Raw genomic sequence first — 19,066 nt, forward strand, 5'->3', positions numbered from 1 at the left:
TTTTAAAAGTGAATATTAGAGTTAAGCTACTGACTCCTTCCTCAATAAACTATGTAAATAGTCTTAAAAAAAAAATCATACCTTACAAAAAAAAAATCCAAAAAAAAAAAAAAAATCCAGGACTTAGAAGCCGCTATATTCTATTTCCATTTAAGTAGAATTAAGTAGATACTTAAGTATTCCATTAAGTAGAATACTTAAATGTCACTCTTGTTCTGTAGGATTCCTTTTCTTTTTTTGAGAGAGGTAATTTTGTAGGATTTTTTTGTTTGTTTGTTTTCTCTTCATGAGAAAGTCACTTGTCTTCAGTTTCTATGTTTCTTAGAAGCACATCTACCTGTTATAAAATATGTTGGAATGTCTGAGTGGGTTTCATTTTTAAGAATTTTACCCTAGGGTGCCTGGGTGGCTCAATGGGTTAAGCCTCTGCCTTCGGCTCAGGTCATGATCTCAGGGTCCTGGGATCTAGCCCCGCATCCATCAGGCTCTCTGCTCCACAGGGAGCCTGCTTCCCCCTCTCTCTCTGCCTGCCTCTCTGCCTACTTGTGATCTCTGTCTGTCAAATAAATAAATAAAATCTTAAAAAAAAAAAAAGAATTTTACCCTAAAGAACCACAGAAAACCAAAGAATACATTGTATCAGTTCTCTGTTGAAATTATTTTAGAGAAATTTTCTCTATTGTTAAGTTGGACTGCCTTCTGTGATAACATTATCTGTTGAAGTTGAAGCTGCCAGTAACATCATCAACTAAACTCCGCGAATGAGTCAGCTAACTTTATTTTTAACTGCTTTTTAATAGTCTATTGAGACTGTCAAGAATAATAGGATTTTTAAGGTCTTTATAGCAAAGTTTTGATATTATCAGACCATATGAAAAGGTGGATCAAAGGTTTAGAATTCTCAAGTCCTTTTTATGTACTGCCATAGGCCATTGATAGGTAGTAAAGATCCCTAATTTGAGACTTCTCCTAAATGCTTGCTATGATATTCCATGGATATTACACACATTACTTCTGAATTCACAAAGAATCAGCTGGAATTGGCAAGCGATGTTCATAACGCTTGAATACGAAGGAGCCATGGTAGGATTTAGTGATTTAGAAATCATATGTTTACCTTCCTTAAAGTAATTCATAGCGTAACAAAAACCTACCCACGAGGTTGTACCAATGTCAAAGAACAAACATTTCATCCCTGCTTCAAAGCGTTTTAAGACATTATTTTAATCCTTATAATACCTTATTGAGGTATGTAGGTGGCAAGTCATACCAAGATAAAAATTCATAATGCAGAATAAATTGAACATTGCATAGGGAAGAAAAGAGCTCCTAGTTGATCATGCCTTGTTGATTTTCAGCTTTTCTTGGAAGATCCATTGGTGATTTCCCTTTATCATATTTTGCATGTAGGGCCAACAAACATCAGGGCGGCATTCTTGATAAAAAGGCTGTCAAATCCATGTCTCTGCGGTTTCCTACTCCCTCAAGCCCTGGCTGGAAACAACCCCAGGGACACAGTGGGGTCGGCTTTCCGATTCAAGAGGAGGCATTCTGCTCCTTGCTCCCCCTGAAATGTTTCCCCAGGCCCTGTCAGCCTTCTCATACGGCCCTGTCTATAATGAAAAGTGAAAACTCAGACCAAAACTCAGATATATGGCTATTAAAGAAAAGAGATGATATATTTGGATGATTGACTGACCTAACTTGATTATCACACAAAGGCTGGCCTTCTTCAAACTTGCAGACTCCTACAGCGACTGGATGGATTGGGACAGTTCAGTGGGTGACTAAAATGCGGCCATCTCCTGGAGATTAGAAAGCACTGAGGAGTGATTTTCCCTTTTGTGATTCATTGGCAATTGAAATGGTTCCTGGCTGAAAGGAAGGTAGCCACAGATAAGTTCTTTTAACTAATACTGACCGGTAGTCTGTGGTTTGTAGAGGTTGCCTATACTTCCTTGGGTTGTGAGTCAAGGGTGTGCAAGAGAACACACCCTAAACCCTTAGCTGAAGAGAACTGGGGGGATGAAGATATGCCCCTGTACATTTCCACAGTCATTTTCTTTTTTTTAAGATTTTATTTATTTGACAGACAGAAATCACAAATAGGCAGAGAAGCAGGCAGAGGGAGAGAGGGACGCAGGCTCCCTGCTGAGCAGAGAGCCCGATGCAGGACTCGATCCCAAGACCCCGGGATCATGACCTGAGCCGAAGGCAGAGGCTTAACCCTCTGAGCCACCCAGGTGCTCCTCCACAGTCGTTTTCTAAAGGTGCTTTAAAAATGTGTCTGATAGCAGAGGTAGCACCTTCCGATTCCTTTTGAGGTTGACTTTAAAATAGAAGGGAACCCAAGGATTTTATTTGTTTGACTTGTAATTTTGTTTATTGTCTCCAGAAAGGAGACCTGAAGGCTCTCACCAGCCCCCAGCAGGTTCAGCAATAGAGCTGGGTTTTAAATACTATAGGAGTAAGGCCTCCTTGAACTGTAAATGTGTTCTTATCTAACCCCAAGCTTCTGAAACTCATATGAAGGAAGGCTTTTAGGTAAAAATCCAATGCCAATAAACTTTGGTGGGGAGAGAGCTCAAGCTAGCCGTTCAATTTGTCTTCGTGTGCTTTTCTTCAGCATACAACGAGCTGTGGAAAGAGTTCAGATAAGCCAACCATTCCAGAAGGGCAGGTTGCTCTTATTGTATATGGTTGGTTCAAATAAGCAAGTGTTAATGGCTTGACATCCCCCACATCATTTGCGTTATACAAATGCAAATATCAGCATTATTATTGTTATTTATGGTCTATCTCTAGGCTTCTTCTTTAACATAAACTAAACTGGTTTCAGGCAGAGCCGGCTGCAGGTAACCCCCCCCACCACCACCAGAAAAAGTCCAAAAGTCAATTTTCTGGGGGAAAAAAAAACCGGAATCATCGAATTAATCGCTGGTTAATTTCTATTTCTCTTTTTAAAAACTCCAACATTTTATGGAGGCAGAAAGTTAGTGTTGAACAGGAGACAAACTCTGGATTTTGATAATGGTAGGCTCAAGTCTGCCCATAAGTGGATAAACTTGTAAGGTAAGCCCTTGGGTCAATTGCTTAGGTCTTTGTACCTCAGTTTCAATTTCTGTAAAATGCGAATCATACTATCTCCTACCTTATTTGGGTGGTTTGAGGGCTAATTCAGATGATAGCCATAAAATGCTTAGTCCATAATAGTTGAAAAAATAGTTGTTTTTATTAATCCTGGGGCACAAAGAAAATAACTTTCACGTATATGTTTGATTCTGGGTAAATAGTGACCTATGGTTTATAACTAAAAACATTTTGAAATAAGAAGTATATACTTACATTTGTCAATTTATGTAACATCTTGTTTCAGATCATATATAAATCTGAAAAACAGGAGGAAGGGAATTCACCAAGCCTAGTCTTGGACTGTGAAAAGAGTTTTTCCAGGTTGGGTTCTTCCAGAGTGCAGGCATGCAATATAGCTGTCAAATGTTCTGTTTTTAGTTTGTTGTTCAAACACAAAATTATTTAAAGCACACATGGCATCCTATGAGACAAATCAATTTTTCCTCCAGCATGACATCAGCGATCAGCTAATTAGAAATTCCATTTTTAAATGTTAAACCTTAGAATATAGGATATTTCAGTGTGTTTTAAAAGGCTGTATTTACCACCAAATAGAAACCTGATTTCCTGCAGAAATATTCACTATCCATCTATGTTTACTCTTTGGCACAGCCTACTTTGCATATGGGTGGGCCCTGTGAGTCAGCCAAATCTGAAATTTGATAAAACTCTTACCTCCTGTTTTCACACCGTAACTGACACAGTCGGTGACTATACGTATCATTAAAAGCACATGTACTCTACACAGTCATTACCTCTTGTTATTGATTTTTATCAACCAATGACAAGCAACATGGTTATTTACCATAAAATGCAAACAGTTTCTTCTTCATTCTTTTATTGCTGTCGCAACTCTCTTGGGGGTTGCTTTCCAATCACATTTGACTCCCTTTCCTTACTAATGGTATGGAAATAGGGATTTGGGAAAAAAAATTGTTGTAAAACAGCAATTAATTCTTACTGCTTAACTTGAACATTCATACATATTAGTTTTCCAAGTAAATAAGTAAAATGCCTCGTTAAACTTCCTTTCTGCCAAAAATGTACTACCATCTGTGCTCTACATGGCAGCATTTTCTTATTTAATACATATGTCCCCCCTTTTTTGGAAGCATGTTCAGAGTTTTAATATGACATGAAACAGAAATAAAATAGTGAAAACACATAGTGTTTAAGCAGGGATGCAAAATTGAGATTTGTGACATTCAAAGAATTTGGGATTTCATGTGCCATCCATGAATTTTATGGCAATTCCATGAGTTCTTCATGTCAGAAAAAATTTTAATGGTAACATTCGTACAGTTTGGAGTTTGGGAGAGTTATTTTATAGTCTCAAAGATAAAGACCTAGTGTTTAAAACAGGTTGAATTTGAGGGGCAGTTGGCTCAGTTGGTAAAGCATGCAACTCTTGATCTCTGGGTGGTCAGTTCAAGCCCCACATTGGGCATAGAGCTTACTTAAAAAAAAAAAAAAAAAGTTGATTCGAAATAAGTAAATAAATAAAATAAAGTAGGTTGAATGTCATCAAGTAGTCTGAAAGTCCCAGTTAGGAAAGGTACTGTCATGAGAAGCAATGCGATAGACCTCAGTTATGGCCCGAATGTTAATACGTCCGCATTCTGCTCCCAGTGCTTCATTAACTGTACAGCCTTGGGCCAGTTATTTAAGTTCTTAGTGTCTCTGTTTTCTGACCTGTAAAAGGAAGAGTTTGTGTTAGACCAGTAATGATCACCTATAAATCCATCACCCAGATACAACTGCTAACATTTTTAGCTGACAGGAGTACCTTCTAATCTTTTAAATATTGTTATCATCAGCATCGTTGCAATGTCGTTACAAATGCTTTGTCCACTTTATTTGAAATGATCCCCTAAGTTTCTACCTTACAGATAAGTCATTATTTATTTAACCATTCTCTATTGTTGGTCATTTGAATTACCTACAAATATATTTCAGTATTCCTGTAGAGACCCACAAGCAGTCTCTTACTAACACTTCAAGTGAGGGAACAGAATTTGTGGAAGGAGACAAACGTTGGCTCTTTGCTGGGGTGCCTTGGTGGCTCAATGGGTTAAGCCTCTGCCTTCGGCTCAGGTCATGATCTCAGGGTCCTGGGATCAAGCCCCACATCAGGCTCTCTGCTTAGTGGGGAGCCTGCCTCCCCCACCCCCACCTGCCTCCCCCACCCCCGCCTGCCTCTCTGCCTTCGTGTGATCTCTGTCTGTCAAATAAATAAATAAAATCTTTAAAAAAAATTGGCTCTTTGTAACTGAAAATATTGATCATCTGGTTCATGACTGGCCCAATGCCTCTCTCTCCAGTTACAGATTAGTAAGCATTGGCTTTCTTTGCGATAGGCAAATAAACTAATGTAGTTTGTGTCTTTTGTCCATCTGAAGCAAGATCATCTAAACTCCAAGGGCTGGTAGCCAGAGCTCATACTCCCAATGCCTGTGAATTGCACATTTATTTAGCTTTTCTACTTCACCTTATCATTTTTCTTCAAAATTGGTAATATTCCAGTTTTTTCCTGACTTAGCATTTTTTGTACCAAATGCTCTGTGTGTGTGTGTGTGTGTGTGTGTGTGTGTGATTCCTCCAAATAAATATTGTTAATATGCATTGGTTATTTAAGAGTATCACTGGCCCCGGGGCGCCAGGGTGGTTCAGTCCTTGGGTCTCTGCCCTCAGCTCATGTCATGATCCCCGAGTCCTGGGATCGAGTCCTACATTTGGCTCTCTGCTCAGTGGGAAGCCTGCTTCTCCCTCTCCCACTCTCCCTGCTTGTGTTTCCTCTCTCCCTGCCTCTGTCTTTCTGTCAAATAAATAAATAAATGAATAAAAAATAAGAGTATCATCATCCTAACTCTGACATCAAAATCATATACAGGAAAGTAAAAAAAAAAAAAAGTCATTTGTGAACTCAAGCAATTTGCCATCAAAACTAAGTACCCTGAGAAGCACAATACCTGGCATATGTATAACAGGTGCTCTATACATTTTTGTTGAAAGGATAACCAAACCAAAAGGAACTTATCCCTCAAGAAAAATGAGTGACTCCTTCTACTATTGCTAGAGCTACCACTTAATATGTCAGGTTTCCAGATATTGGCTTAAGAACCTGAAGCTGTAGTTTTTCAGATTATTTTCTAGGGGCAAAGTAAAGAAAGGCCAATTTAGGCTGATAGCAGTACCTCATAATAATTCAGACAGAATATCAGAAATGGGCAGTTGTTAGGGAAAGGGAAGGCAAAGTATGAAGCGAAGTGTCATAACTGAAAAATATACGTCCAGACTTTTCACTTACTCATTAAATTGGAGTTAAGGGGGAGCCTGGGTGGCTCAGTGGGTTAAAGCCTCTGCCTTTGGCTCAGATCATGATCCCAGGATCCTGGGATTAAGCCCCGTGTGGGGCTCTCTGCTCAGCAGGGAGCCTGCTTCCTCCTCTCTGCCTACTTGTGATCTCTGTCAAATAAGTGGGTAAAATCTTTTTTTTTTTTTTTAAGATTTTATTTATTTATTTGACAGACAGAGATCACAAGCAGGCAGAGAGGCAGGCAGAGAGAGAGAGAGAGAGAAGGAAGCAGGCTCCCCGCTGAGCAGAGAGCCCCATGCGGGGCTTGATACTAGGACCCTGGGATCATGACCTGAGCCGAAGGCAGAGGCTTTAACCCACTGAGCCACCCAGGCGCCCCATAAATGGGTAAAACCTTAAAAAAATTAATAAATTAAACAAGTTGGACTTAAGTTACCTATTTTGACAAGTAAGAACTTAAACCAGAGATCGGTATACTGGTAGTGAGGGGCAAATGCAGAAGTTTCTGCCAAGGAACTGATGGAAAGGAATCATCCCTCAGTCTTCCTGTCAAGGGTGGTGTGATAACCACTCCAAAAACCAGGCAGAGGAAAGAACACCATATAGGTTTGTGAGATGGACTCTGTGAAGATAAATTTCCTCTTTCAGTTTAATTGTTCTTACCTGACATGAAACATTTTTCTTCCCATTTGGGATATATGCACCAGCTAGTAAGCGATAATCATTAGAATCAGCCTTCCAAGCAAACAGCTACCACAAAAAATACTAAAGAAATGAACTTTTTTCTCTTAAGCAGAGCAAGTGCCAATCTAAATACTTTGGCATCCTTTAAAGAGAGAAAACGTTTGTATTCTTGACTAAAAAAACCCAAATCACTTCTTTTGTAATCTTTTTTCTTTCATTTTCTTACTGTCGCTTTCATCTTTTTTGTGTCTGCTTTTTCAGTCTCCCAAATCCAAACTTCGATTAGTTCAGTGGAGTTCATCCAACTAAAATTACTAAAATCTGTGTGGTGGCCTGGAAGGAAATATACTATATAATATTAGAGTGGTTATCACTATATAGGAATAGCAGATATTTCTTATTTTCTGTTTGTGTTTTGAAGCGATTATTGATGGGAAAGCAGAAAATTCCAGCCACGGCAGCTGCACTCGCTTCTGTGTGACGTTGGGCAAATCAGCTTCTCTGTGCTTCGATTTCCTTATGGAGAAATTAAAGGAGGCCACCAAGGTGATCTCTGTCTACTTTCGATTTTAACATTCTGTGGATCTAGCCGAAAAGAATCTTTAGCGTTTAGCTTGATACAACTCTTATGGAATGCAATATGACAGTGTGTCTCAAAATTGCAAATGCATTTAACTGCTGACCCAGTGATCTCTTTTCTGGAAATTCCTCCTGTGTATAGACTTACACAGATGCGAAATGAGTTATGTATGGTTATTCATTACAGAATAGCTTGTGCAAGCTGAAGATTGGAAACAGGCCAAATGCTCACCAGCATCCTAAGGTTCAGTAAGTAGAGTAGGCAGCTGGAAGCTAGAAACACCTTAAACATACGTTCAGCGTTTTTGGAACTGTTGTGTCAGGGACGTTGGCCTTCTAGGTACTCTGTGCCTACTTCAAGTCAAATTTCATAACAAGGCCAAAGAAAAGCAAACTACAACACTTAAAACAATTAGGCAGGACAGCTCAGATTTCAAGGACCTGAGGAAATTCTGTAAGAAAACTCCCTTAACCAAGTACTGTCCTTTCATTGAAGCCATGAAAAACCGGAATTGAAAGGAAGGCAAAACCAAATTTGCAGCTGGTTTCCTTTGCCAAGAATGATCCACTAGGGCACCGCCTATTTGCAGGGTGCGGCCATCTGAATGGGGGCTGCCTCTGCCGAGCTTGATTGGCGAGGTTGAGGGTATCAACAGTTCCACATTAACCTCCTTCCTCTGAGCTCATCATCTGGGTTACTGAGGTCCCCTAGCGGCTGGCAGAGGAGGCCCAAACTGTCCAAGTTTGATAGTAGATACAGAGACCACAAGTGGAGGAGGGTGGGAACTAACCCTATCCTTCATCCATCAGGCTCACGACCTTCTCCCCCAAGCCCCCATTATCCGTGGGAAGCTCTTGCGATAAGTGGATTATGAAGAAATGGGGGTCTGAACTAGGGAGATGATAGTGAGAATGTAAAGGAAGAAATAAATCTCTAAGTCCTTTCAAACTTTTGTAAAGGAGGCCCAAGTTTCTTTAGACACCACTTTTTTTTTTTTTAGATTTATTTATTTATTTATTCAACAGAGAGAGAGATCACAAGTAGGCAGAGAATCAGGCAGAGAGAGGGGGAAGCAGGCAGGGGAGGGGGGGGGAAGCAGGCTCCCTGCTGAGCAGAGAGCCAGATGCGGGGCTCGATCCCAGGACCCTGAGATCATGACCAGAGCTGAAGGCAGAGGCTTAAACCACTGAGCCACCCAGGTGCCCCTAGACACCACTTTTTTTAATTGACGAATTAAACCTGTAAGGAAAAGGGGATTTTTAAAGTAATCGGGAGCTGTCATTTTGCTTTTCTTTCTTTCTTTCTTTTTTTTAAAGACTTTATTTATTTATTTGACAGAGAGAGAGATCACAAGTAGGCAAAGAGGCAGGCAGAGGGAGAGCGGGAAGCAGGCTCCCTGTCTAGCAGAAAGCCCAAAATCAGACTCCATCCCATGACCCTAAGACCATGACCCCAGCGGAAGGCAGAGGCTTAATCCACTGAGCCGTCATTTTGGACAAGATATTTAAGACTCTGTCAATCTTCCAACCTGAGTGATCCCATCCCTATGAAAGGAAATGCCTTCCATATTCCTCCTAAAAAATCAAACCAAAACAAACAAACAAAAAAACCCTGTTTCTTGAGAACTGCTTCTTTTGCTTCCTAACACACAAGGACCATTGTCTTCCTACCTTTGGCCCCACTGATCTCGACAGGACCTGGAGCCCAGATGGAAAAACGTGGGGTGGGGTGGGTGAGGGGTTTACTGACACTCGAGGCAAACAGTTTATTGGAACCTGGGTTTGGGGAAGGGCTGAGCCCCAAGGCTTTCGTCTTACCCTTCGGGCGCTTTTACTTCTCGACACCTTGCCACTTCCATCCTCGACAGCAAGGAAATAACAAGCAAATAGTGCAAGTGTATTAGGGGTAAGTAATAAAGTGACAAGGTTCTGTCTACATGCTCTTCTCTGATCCCTTCCCCGCCGCCCCTGGATTATTAGAGTCTGAGGTTCCCGCCGAGGGGAAGATGTTCCCACAGAGGGCATGAGGTCTAGGATGCTTTTGAGTCTGGGTGTGCGTGTGAAATAGGATTGTCTTCGGCCCGCGCTGAGTCCTCTTTTCCTCATTTCTAGCCTTTTAGGTCAAGAATGGAGTGAACCCAGCTGGTGGGCTGGACGCCTGGCCCCCGGCGAGAGGGAACCGCAGAGGCTCAGCTTAGGGGTGCGGATAGGTGGGTTCCGGGCTCGGGGGCTTAGGGAGGGCGGCCACCGCGCGGACTCCACCGCCGGGACCCAGGTGCGGGGGGGGGGGCGGTTTGCTGTGCAGCCCGCGTGGGGGGCTGTAGAACTTGACAGATCGCAGAGAAAGAGAACAAAAAACAAATACAAAACCCACCGACTTCCCCACGTTTCTCCGCAAAAAAATCGTGGGTGGAGCTGAGAAGGGGGGGCGATTGAGTAGAATTCCGCGAGGCCGCCTCCGCCGCACACCTAGCGCCTGAGGAGGGAGGAGCGGTTCCCCGGCCCCCGCCCCTCCCCACTCTGGGCCCCGAGCGGAGGTCGAGGGGAAGCAAGAGACTCGTTCCACTCGAGCTTCCCGAGTACTCGGCTTTGCTCCTCAGTAGTAAACAAAGTGTCGCCGCCGCCTCCACGCTTGGTTTGCCTCCTAGCAATCAAAACACTGAGAGGGCGAGAGACTCACAGAAACACTTGAGAATTACCAGAAAATAATAACAAAGATCCAAAAAAAAAAAAAGAGAGAGAGAGAGGAGAGAGAGAGAGAGAGAGAGAGAGAGAGAGTGTGAAAGAGAAAAACACCCCACTACCCCCCACCAAACCACTGCCGCCTCCCGGTGGAAAACCGGCCCCCGCCCAGGCGGGCGACCACTGGCTGCCTGGGCGGCGGCGCCGCGCGCTCATTGGTCGCGCGCGCTGTCCGTCAGGGGCGGGCCGGCGCACGCGCCGCCGCGGGCGGGGGGGCGGCGGCAGATCCCGTAAGTCGGGCGGCAGCGTAGTCGCTGCAGCCGCCGCCGCCGCCGCCCCCGCCACATTCAACAGGCAGCAGCGCCGCGGTCGCGCCGCGGGGAGAGCGAGCGGCCCGCTGCGTCCGTCCGTCCTTCTGTCTGCGGGCCCTGTCAGCAGGAGTACGACGCCGACCGCTGTCCGGCCCGGTGACTCTGGCCTGCAGTCTTGCCCGTGCAGCGGACCTGGAAGAGCCTAGATGTTGATGGACCCGCGAAGTTAAGTTCTGGGCTCGCGCTTCCACTCCGCCGCGCCTTCCTCCCGGTTTTCGTCGGCTCGAGGCACGGACCTCGCCCCCCCAAATCTCGGACCGGCTCTTCGCACCCCCCCCCCCTCGGCCCCGTGTGGTGCGCTAGACCCCTTGGCTCTCCCGCGGCTGGGGGAGGGGTGGGGGACACCATGGCCGAAGCGCCCCAGGTGGTGGAGATCGACCCGGACTTCGCGCCGCTGCCGCGGCCGCGCTCGTGCACCTGGCCGCTGCCCAGGCCGGAGTTTAGCCAGTCCAACTCGGCCACCTCCAGCCCGGCGCCGTCGGGCGGCGCGGCCGCGAACCCCGACGCCGCCGCGGGCCTGCCCTCGGCCTCTGCGGCCGCTGTCAACGCCGACTTCATGAGCAACCTGACCTGCTGGAGGAGCCCGGGGACTTCCCGCAGGCGCCCGGCTCCGGGGGTCTGTGCGGGGACTTCCAGAGCCCGGAGGCGGGCTGCCTGCACCCGGCGCCGCCGCAGCCTCCGCCGCCCGGGCCGCTGTCTCAGCACCCGCCGGTGCCCCCAGCCGCCGCCGGGCCGCTCGCCGGACAGCCGCGAAAGAGCAGCTGGTCCCCCCGCAACGCGTGGGGCAACCTGTCCTACGCCGACCTCATCACCAAGGCCATCGAGAGCTCAGGGGAGAAGCGGCTCACGCTGTCGCAGATCTACGAGTGGATGGTCAAGAGCGTGCCCTACTTCAAGGATAAGGGTGACAGCAACAGCTCGGCGGGCTGGAAGGTGAGTGGCCTCGGGGCGCAAGGCTGGACAGGGAGGGGGGGCGCGGGGACCCCTGCCTCCACCCGAGGTCGTGGTGGGGCACATGAGGGGGCGACTGTGGAAGTTTGCTTGCCCTGAAAGTGCAGGGCATGCGGGCGGCGCGTGCAGAGAGAGCGCGAGAAGTGGCAGACGTGAGTGGTGGGCTTGCCCGGGACCTGTCGGGGGACAGGAATAAGTGTGTGTGAGCGCGCTCAAGTGAGAGTTCGAGCGGGACGGGGAAGGGGGCTCACTTGGGAATTGGTGAAAAAAGTACGGCAAGAAGTGGACATCAGAGAAGGCAGAAAAGTTCGCCAGTGAGGGGAGGAAGGGGTTTACTGGGGTCTGCTCCCCCACGACTGGAGGGGACTCGTGCCACTGCTCCTTTTCCTCCAGGACCTTGGGGGTGAGGGCGGCTCCTCTCGGTCTCCTGCGGTGCGCGCGTCCCACCAGCTTTGGACTGCGCAGCAGAGCAGTTTCCGCCGCGCTGGGCGGAGGAGGGCGCGGCGGGCCTCTTCTGGGCCCCGCCGACCGAGCACCGAGCTGTAGGTGGAGGGGACAGACAGGTCGCCAGCCGGACCCTGAGGGCAGGCAGCGCAGTTTTTGGAGGCCGGTGTGCATTTTGCTTTGTTTTGATTTTATCCGAAGTGGCCTCGAGTGCAGGGGGCCGGGCGACCCTAGCCGGAGGTAGTGCGACCGACACGTGCGAAGAGGCGGCCACCGCTTGCGGAGCGCGGGTGCTGGGCCGCGCGGGGCGAGCTAAAGTTCAAGTGTGACCCTCGGCGGAGGCGGGGGCGGGAGCAGGAGCTGCGACGGCGAGGGAGGGGCCGCAGGCGTAGGAAGAGAGCGCCTTTAAAGGGCCAGCGCGCCGGGGCGGTGCGCAGCTCCCGGCCCCGCCGCGGGGCTGCGAGGCCAGCGCTTCTCTGCGCAGGGAAATGCCCCCAAACTTGGCCTCGCCCATGGTCCGAGGCCTTTAATTAGGCATGGAGAAGCTGCTCTGGGTGACGAGAGTTGGAGATGTGTGTTCCTTCTTTCTCGCTTTGCCACCTCATTGTTACCGAGCGTGGAAGTACAGACGAGGCAGGGGTCTTTGTGACAAGTGTTTCGGGGGAGTGGGAGTGGAGGTGCGCATGAAAGGAACGTGTGGGGACGTCCTGCTTCAATAGAGGACTGTAGATGAGGCGCCTCTGGTCCTTTTTTGGTTTTCAGAGAGAGGAGACTCAGAGGGACTCAGGGCCGGGACAGGTACTTCCCTACTTGGCCGGTCGAAAAGACCCGGGGGCTCTCAGGACAGGCTGTGGGCAGGCTTACCGGGGGTCCGTTCGCCGTGTGGCCTTCTGAAGCTGACGGTTTCTCACTGTCACAGGTGGAGGGATCCATACGAAAGTTAAGTTGAGAACTTCTTCCTCATCCCTTATCCTGACTGTATAGCATAATAAAGATTGATCTTTGCTGCGCCGTTGGTTACACCACGGTGGTTTTACATACGCTGTCATGTTTGTGGTTAATGTGTGTCAAAAAAGGTTAAGTTACTCATATCTTATTGAAGTTCCTGGAGAAGGAGCCAGGATTTTATTTTTTCCAACGCGTGTTTTAGAGTAAAAATACCATTTACAATCTCATTCCTAGGCATTACGTGCAGTTTTACTGTTTCAAAAAGCTTGGTATGTATTCTTTTAAGTCACAAAATCCAGATCCAGTTTTCTTAACATTTGAGTTTAAGTGCTTGACTTGCTCATCTGTCAACCCTGCTTGAGCTATTTATTATAAAGTATTTGCCATTAAAATTTTTTTTTCTTTTTTTTGGACATTGAAAGTACCGTGTGTACTTACACCATCTTTTATGTCCTTGGAAATGGATACAATCTACTTCAGTTTGCTGGAGTGCTTTTCTTCAAAGATGGAGAAGGGCAGTGTTTGGGGATTATATTTAGTTTTGCCTCTCATAAGGCCTTAAATCAGAGTATTCTTCTTAAACTAGGAGTATAACCTAGACTTTTAAGATTAAGTGCTTTAAAAAAAAAAAGATATTAATGGCAAATTAAACCCCCAAACTTTTTTTATTAGGTTCTTTCTTGTTATAATTTTTTTTTACCTAAATGGAATTAAAATTTTTTCTTTAAAAATATACTTATTGTAGCTAGAAGATCCATTAAGTGATGGTAAGAATTGTTACTATCTGTTCAGAATTGGAGGCCCAGTGACAGCTCCCAGTGGAAACCAAGTGGGGCTTTGGGAGGGAGCAGACTGCTGTTCTCAAGTGAGTAAATGTTTCAGGTGTAATGAGAGTCCGTTGGTGCAAGTCAGATTACAGCAAGTGCATTTTCACTTTGAGTAAAAGGATATTTTAAGAAGAAAAGAAACAACCTTAAGTGTTCTAACTCATAACTAGTCTTCTGGTTAGAGTTTTCATAAAAATGAGTTACTTGTTAAAACCTAGTTTCTCAGATTTGAGAGACTCATCTGTTTTTAAAGATTCATAAAAGGGACACATTTTACTATGATTTTTAGCTTAAAAAAGAAATCGAATTCTAAAATGCAAATCAACCCAAACCTAACTTTTAGAACTGAGGAGAGGCTGGTTTGGAACTAAATATTTCCTGTGATTTACTACTGGGAATTAGACTGAATCTTTAATTAAATACAGTTTCTTGTGCTTTAACTTCCTGGGGCCTGCCAGAGATTTTGAAAGTCATTTGCATAGGACAATAGTTGAAAAGCTGATAAAGAGTTCATCAACTGCTAGTTCCTTAGACACTAGTTTTATTTGTGGGATGTGCATTTTGTGTTTGTAGGGATGGTATGTTACATCTGTTTTACACTTGCTTTGTTATTGGCCATAACTGTCATAAGGTTACACTCAAAGTGGAAGCTAAGACTTTTGGAAAACCCGGGATCTTTTAAACCATGTACAGTATTTATAAATAGTGAAACTTCATTTCCATGACCTGTCCCCCTCCCCCGCCCTCCCACCCATAGAAAGCTTTCTAGAGCTTGGGAAGTAGTATTGTGAGCTCTGGTTCCACTTCCCCTCCCCCCTTTTAATGGCAGTTTTAGGTTGACTCTTGTTTTTTGTTTTGACATTATTTGGAACACCTGGGTTAAAAGAATGCTTCAACAATAAGACTTGATACTTAAAGAAAATTTTAAATTGTTTTATATATCTCAGATATTTGGTTTGGAATGACTTTTTTTAATTTGGCCTATGAACTGACAGTACTTTAAAAAATTTTTTTATTTTAAAATTCACATTTTGGAGGTGAGTGATTTAAATCCTACAGAGTCCTTGGCACAGGGATGACAGATGTTTTCTTGCCGCATACTCACATTTGACTTAAAGAATGGCCTCTTGGTGAGGCTAATTCCAGTTTGTTACTGAAATTACCTTTAAGAAAACCTTGTTTTACAAAATTTCCATGTATGTATTTGGGGAAGGGAGCATGAGGTAAGAGAATTAAAAATGAGTAGGGGAATTAATGCCGCAAAATTGATAAGCATATTTGCTGAAGACTGAAAAAGGTGTGTGGGACTAATGGGACAGTTCTTATGGCTGGTACTTTTTCTTCAGAAATTCCAAAATCTATGTCGGTGTCAAGTATGAATCCCTTCATTGGTGATGAGGGAGCAGGAGGCTGGCTGAGGACAAAGCAAAAGCTGGCACCTTGCACCCCCTCTCCACCCACTCCCCTGGGAAATGTGTGTGACATTCCTCAGGCACCCCTGACTGCCATAAATGAGAAACAAATCGTTAACTTGCAGAGATCACAATCCTGCAAGGCAGGAGTCTCCCTTGGTTTACAAATGTCCTTGAGATTTACAACAAAGAAGTTACCTTATCAATAGCACAATTTCCAGAGGCAAATAACTCAGTTCCTCAAGCCCTAAATAAAGTTAAATTTCTTCTAAACCCAAATCTCACTAACAAGGACACTTGATAGGAGAAATGTGAAACCTTATCTCTAGATCTCAAGATAGTGTCGAATCATTCCCAAGCATATGGCCCACTGATACACATCTAAAGGGTCTCACAAGAAGATTTTTACTACTAGTAATAAATAACCTTTCTCCCAACAATAGCTAGCCCCTCAAGGTCCTGGAGACCTTGCTTCCAAAATTCCTTAGAGACTAACATCATCCCCTTTGTCCTCACCTACCTAACTCCTGTGTATATAACCAACCGCTCCTCACATCCCCGGGGCAGCTGCATCTCTGCCTGCCCACGGGTCCTGTCCCCGTGCTTTAATAAACCACCATTTTGCACCAAAGATGTCTCAAGAATTCTTTCTTGGTCATCGGCTCCGGACCTCAGCCCACCGAACCTCACCCAGGTTCTAGAACTTCATCATATGGCGCCCAACGTGGGGCTGTGAGTCTTTACATTTGGACTCTGAGCTTCGGTGCAAAATTGGTGAGTACTTTCTCTCTCCTTTTCCTTTAGTCTCATTTCAGGGGCTTTTCAAGGAGTATGGTCTTATTGGAACACTTGCATGTCAGTTGCTCAGGCTGTAATCCTCTAGCCCGTGGCTGCTCTACGGGGAGGAGAGCGTCTGCCTTTTGGCTGCAAGTTAGTACCCCGGCCGGAATGGCAATAAGACCCAGAAACTTGATGCCCTCTCTTTATTCCTGTTCTTATATAAAGTTGTCTCTTTTGGGCACGGGACAGCCACCTAAGTCACCAGGACGGCTGCCAATCTTAAGACTCCCGTGTGAGGTTTCCTCCTGATTGATCTAATGTGATCCCCTCCACATCCCTGGTCTAGCCACTTCTGGCCGAGAGACCTCCACTGGGAGCCGGCCGAAACCAGTACCTGATTGAATTAAAATGCAACCGGGGACCGTTTCCTTGGGAAGTTGGCTGTAAGGACCACATGTGTTGGAATGTCGCATAGACCATGATGGATTTCAGTCTTTACTGTTTCTTGTCAGTATCTTCTACAGACTACTTAAAGCTATGAAATTGGCTAATTTCCCCTTGCCAAACTTTTCTAGTATTTCCATGGGTTAAAATGGCAAAACAGTATGCAGTTTTCAGTACAGACAATGGCATGGCATGGCACAGTATTTTGGTTCATTCACCAGGCACCCATCAGCAGCCTAGGATGCGCTGGGGAAGAGGAGGGACGCCGGCAACCCTCCAGGGCCTTTAACGGCAGGAATGCCTTCCCGGGGAAGGCAGGATGGTGATCAATAGCGATATCTTGAGGGACGCCTCTGGTCGCTTTTGACACACGAGAACCTCTGACATATTCTGCGTGGGACGCCACCCAGGAGTCAGGGGGGATTTGGTAATGGACCTTCTTTACGTTTCTGGGAGCATGGCCTCAGTAGGCTTCTTCAGTTCCCAAGGACTCTACCTTGGGGTGCCTTTTAACCCACTGGAAATAATTTGGATTGCAAAACTTAGAAAAGGACTGAGCTCCTGTAACACTGCATGGCCTCAGTGGAAACTATCAGATCTCCTCTGCAGGAGGAGATGGACCTAGGATACCTTCATTGCTCATACCTAGGCCTTCATTGCTCTGCACCAGGACCCCAAACTAAGGGGCTTTTGCGGAATGTGTTTGCCCGAATGAGTCAGCTAGTAAACTTCCTCCTGACATATTGGATGATAATTACGTTAATAAGCCTCCTTCTAGTAAACCCAGGTTGCTGGGTCATCCCTAGCAAAGGGGACTCTGTTTTTCTCTATGTTTCTCCTAATAGATGTGGGGGCTTCTCCCTCACTCATTTCCCGTGTTAATGGCTATAACTGGAGCCAACTGGGGTTAGTCTTAACTCGAGACAGAGACCTTAAGGAATATTCCCAAGCAGCTGCCGAAACTCTCTTTGTTTCGGGGAAATTCCCTGTTTTCTCTGGCCTGACTTGGACTGCTTAACCCCTTCCCCCCGCTGGTGGGAAAACATGGTGTCTGCTCCGCTGTTGGGGCTGATGAGCTCTAAAACCGGGAATCCTTTCTCTGCCTCCTGGCAGCACTTTATTTCCTCTGTTTCCCCCTTCTCGTGTTTCTGCACCAATGTGCGTGCAGACTGCATGACTAGCCTCTAGATCATGCACCACGGCTCCTTCTCTCCTCACTGTCAAGGAGCAAGAAGATCATCCCCTGGACCTAACACTCCCCACTCCAGATCTCCCCACTCGTGTCTCAGGTAAACATTCAAAGTGGAGTGGGCCCAGGTGGAATGTAAATCAGTATTGGAACTAAGTTAAGTTTATTGGTTTAATTAAGATAGACATGTCTTTTAAGTTATCAGCAGTAAATGTGAAACTTCCGAAGTTTACTGAAGATCAAATGAGCTTGTGTTATTTGTTTAAATTTGTTAGCAAAAAATGACTAAACTGATGGTTAATCGTCTGTCTCAAAGTTTTAATGGGTAATTGCTGAAGTAGCTTTCAAAGTCTTTGGTAACCTGAAACTTTAAAGTTTTGGTTGGATGACAAATGGAATTAAATTATGGACATCTAGGTCTTAACCAAACAGGATAAAATGCTAAGTCATTAATTACTGGATGTAGGTTTGTGCTTTTGACTTCTTACTGCAAAGAAACTAAGAGTACTTAAATCTGTTGGTAACTGATTAAGGTGTTTTGAAGAGTACAAAATGCTAAGTGTAACTAAGACTGATGGAAAATAAGGGAAACAACTCTGTGGAAAAGTAGATGATATGTAAGAAAGATTTAAGGAATGGAAATGCATTTTATTAAAGGTAAAAGGTAAACTTGTCCTAAATAAGATGGTTGTTTGGAAGGAAATGACTTGGGACAAAACCTGAATGCAAAGGAAAGTTGTAGAAGGTTTGTGAAGGGAAATCTTCAGAAAAGGAATTTTAGCTATGGTCAGGACAGACTAAGATTGAAATGAATGTGTTTTATTAAAGGTACACATTGGTGTAAGACTGAAATTCTCTCTGTTCAAAAAGGATTAAGTTTTCTTAGATTAATTGATCTGCTGTTAAGAAAATGTAAATGGTTTTCTCTTTGCCTGCCCAGAAAACCCAGTTTCTATGTTTTGTCTATGTTTTGTCTTATCAGGTGTTTAACATCCCTAATTATATTTAGGCATGTGCTTTAAAACTTTGTAAGATTTTAGCAAATGTTGACAAGATTTAAGTTGTAAATCTCTTTAACTCAGGCTTTTCCTTAGTATGCTAAGTTACTCATGAAGTACTGCTAAACCAATGATAAACCTTGGGTCACCTTTGGGAAAATGCTATAACTATTCTGGAGATTCTATGCATTTCCTAAAGTTTTTAATGTTTTGAGAGATCATCACTTGATATTGTAATTATAGAAAGGTTATGTGTCACAGAAATAACCTGATTTCCTTGCCAGCTAAAGTGTAAACTCTCGTCTCATC

The 19,066-nt window shown here is 45.0% G+C and overlaps 1 protein-coding gene across 1 annotated transcript in view; it reads left to right on the forward strand.

The window, feature by feature from the left end:
- The first annotated feature begins 11,678 nt into the window (after positions 1-11,678).
- LOC308339383 (mitochondrial ornithine transporter 1) overlaps positions 11,679-19,066 on the forward strand; it is a 77,131-nt gene continuing 69,743 nt past the window's right edge. The window contains exon 1 of the mRNA XM_080797985.1: positions 11,679-11,697. The gene's annotated coding sequence lies outside the window, so the exon portion shown is untranslated. The remainder of the gene's footprint in view (positions 11,698-19,066) is intronic.

This window comes from Martes martes (assembly GCF_963455335.1).
Source record: "Martes martes genome assembly, chromosome: 3".
Taxonomy (NCBI): domain Eukaryota; kingdom Metazoa; phylum Chordata; class Mammalia; order Carnivora; family Mustelidae; genus Martes; species Martes martes.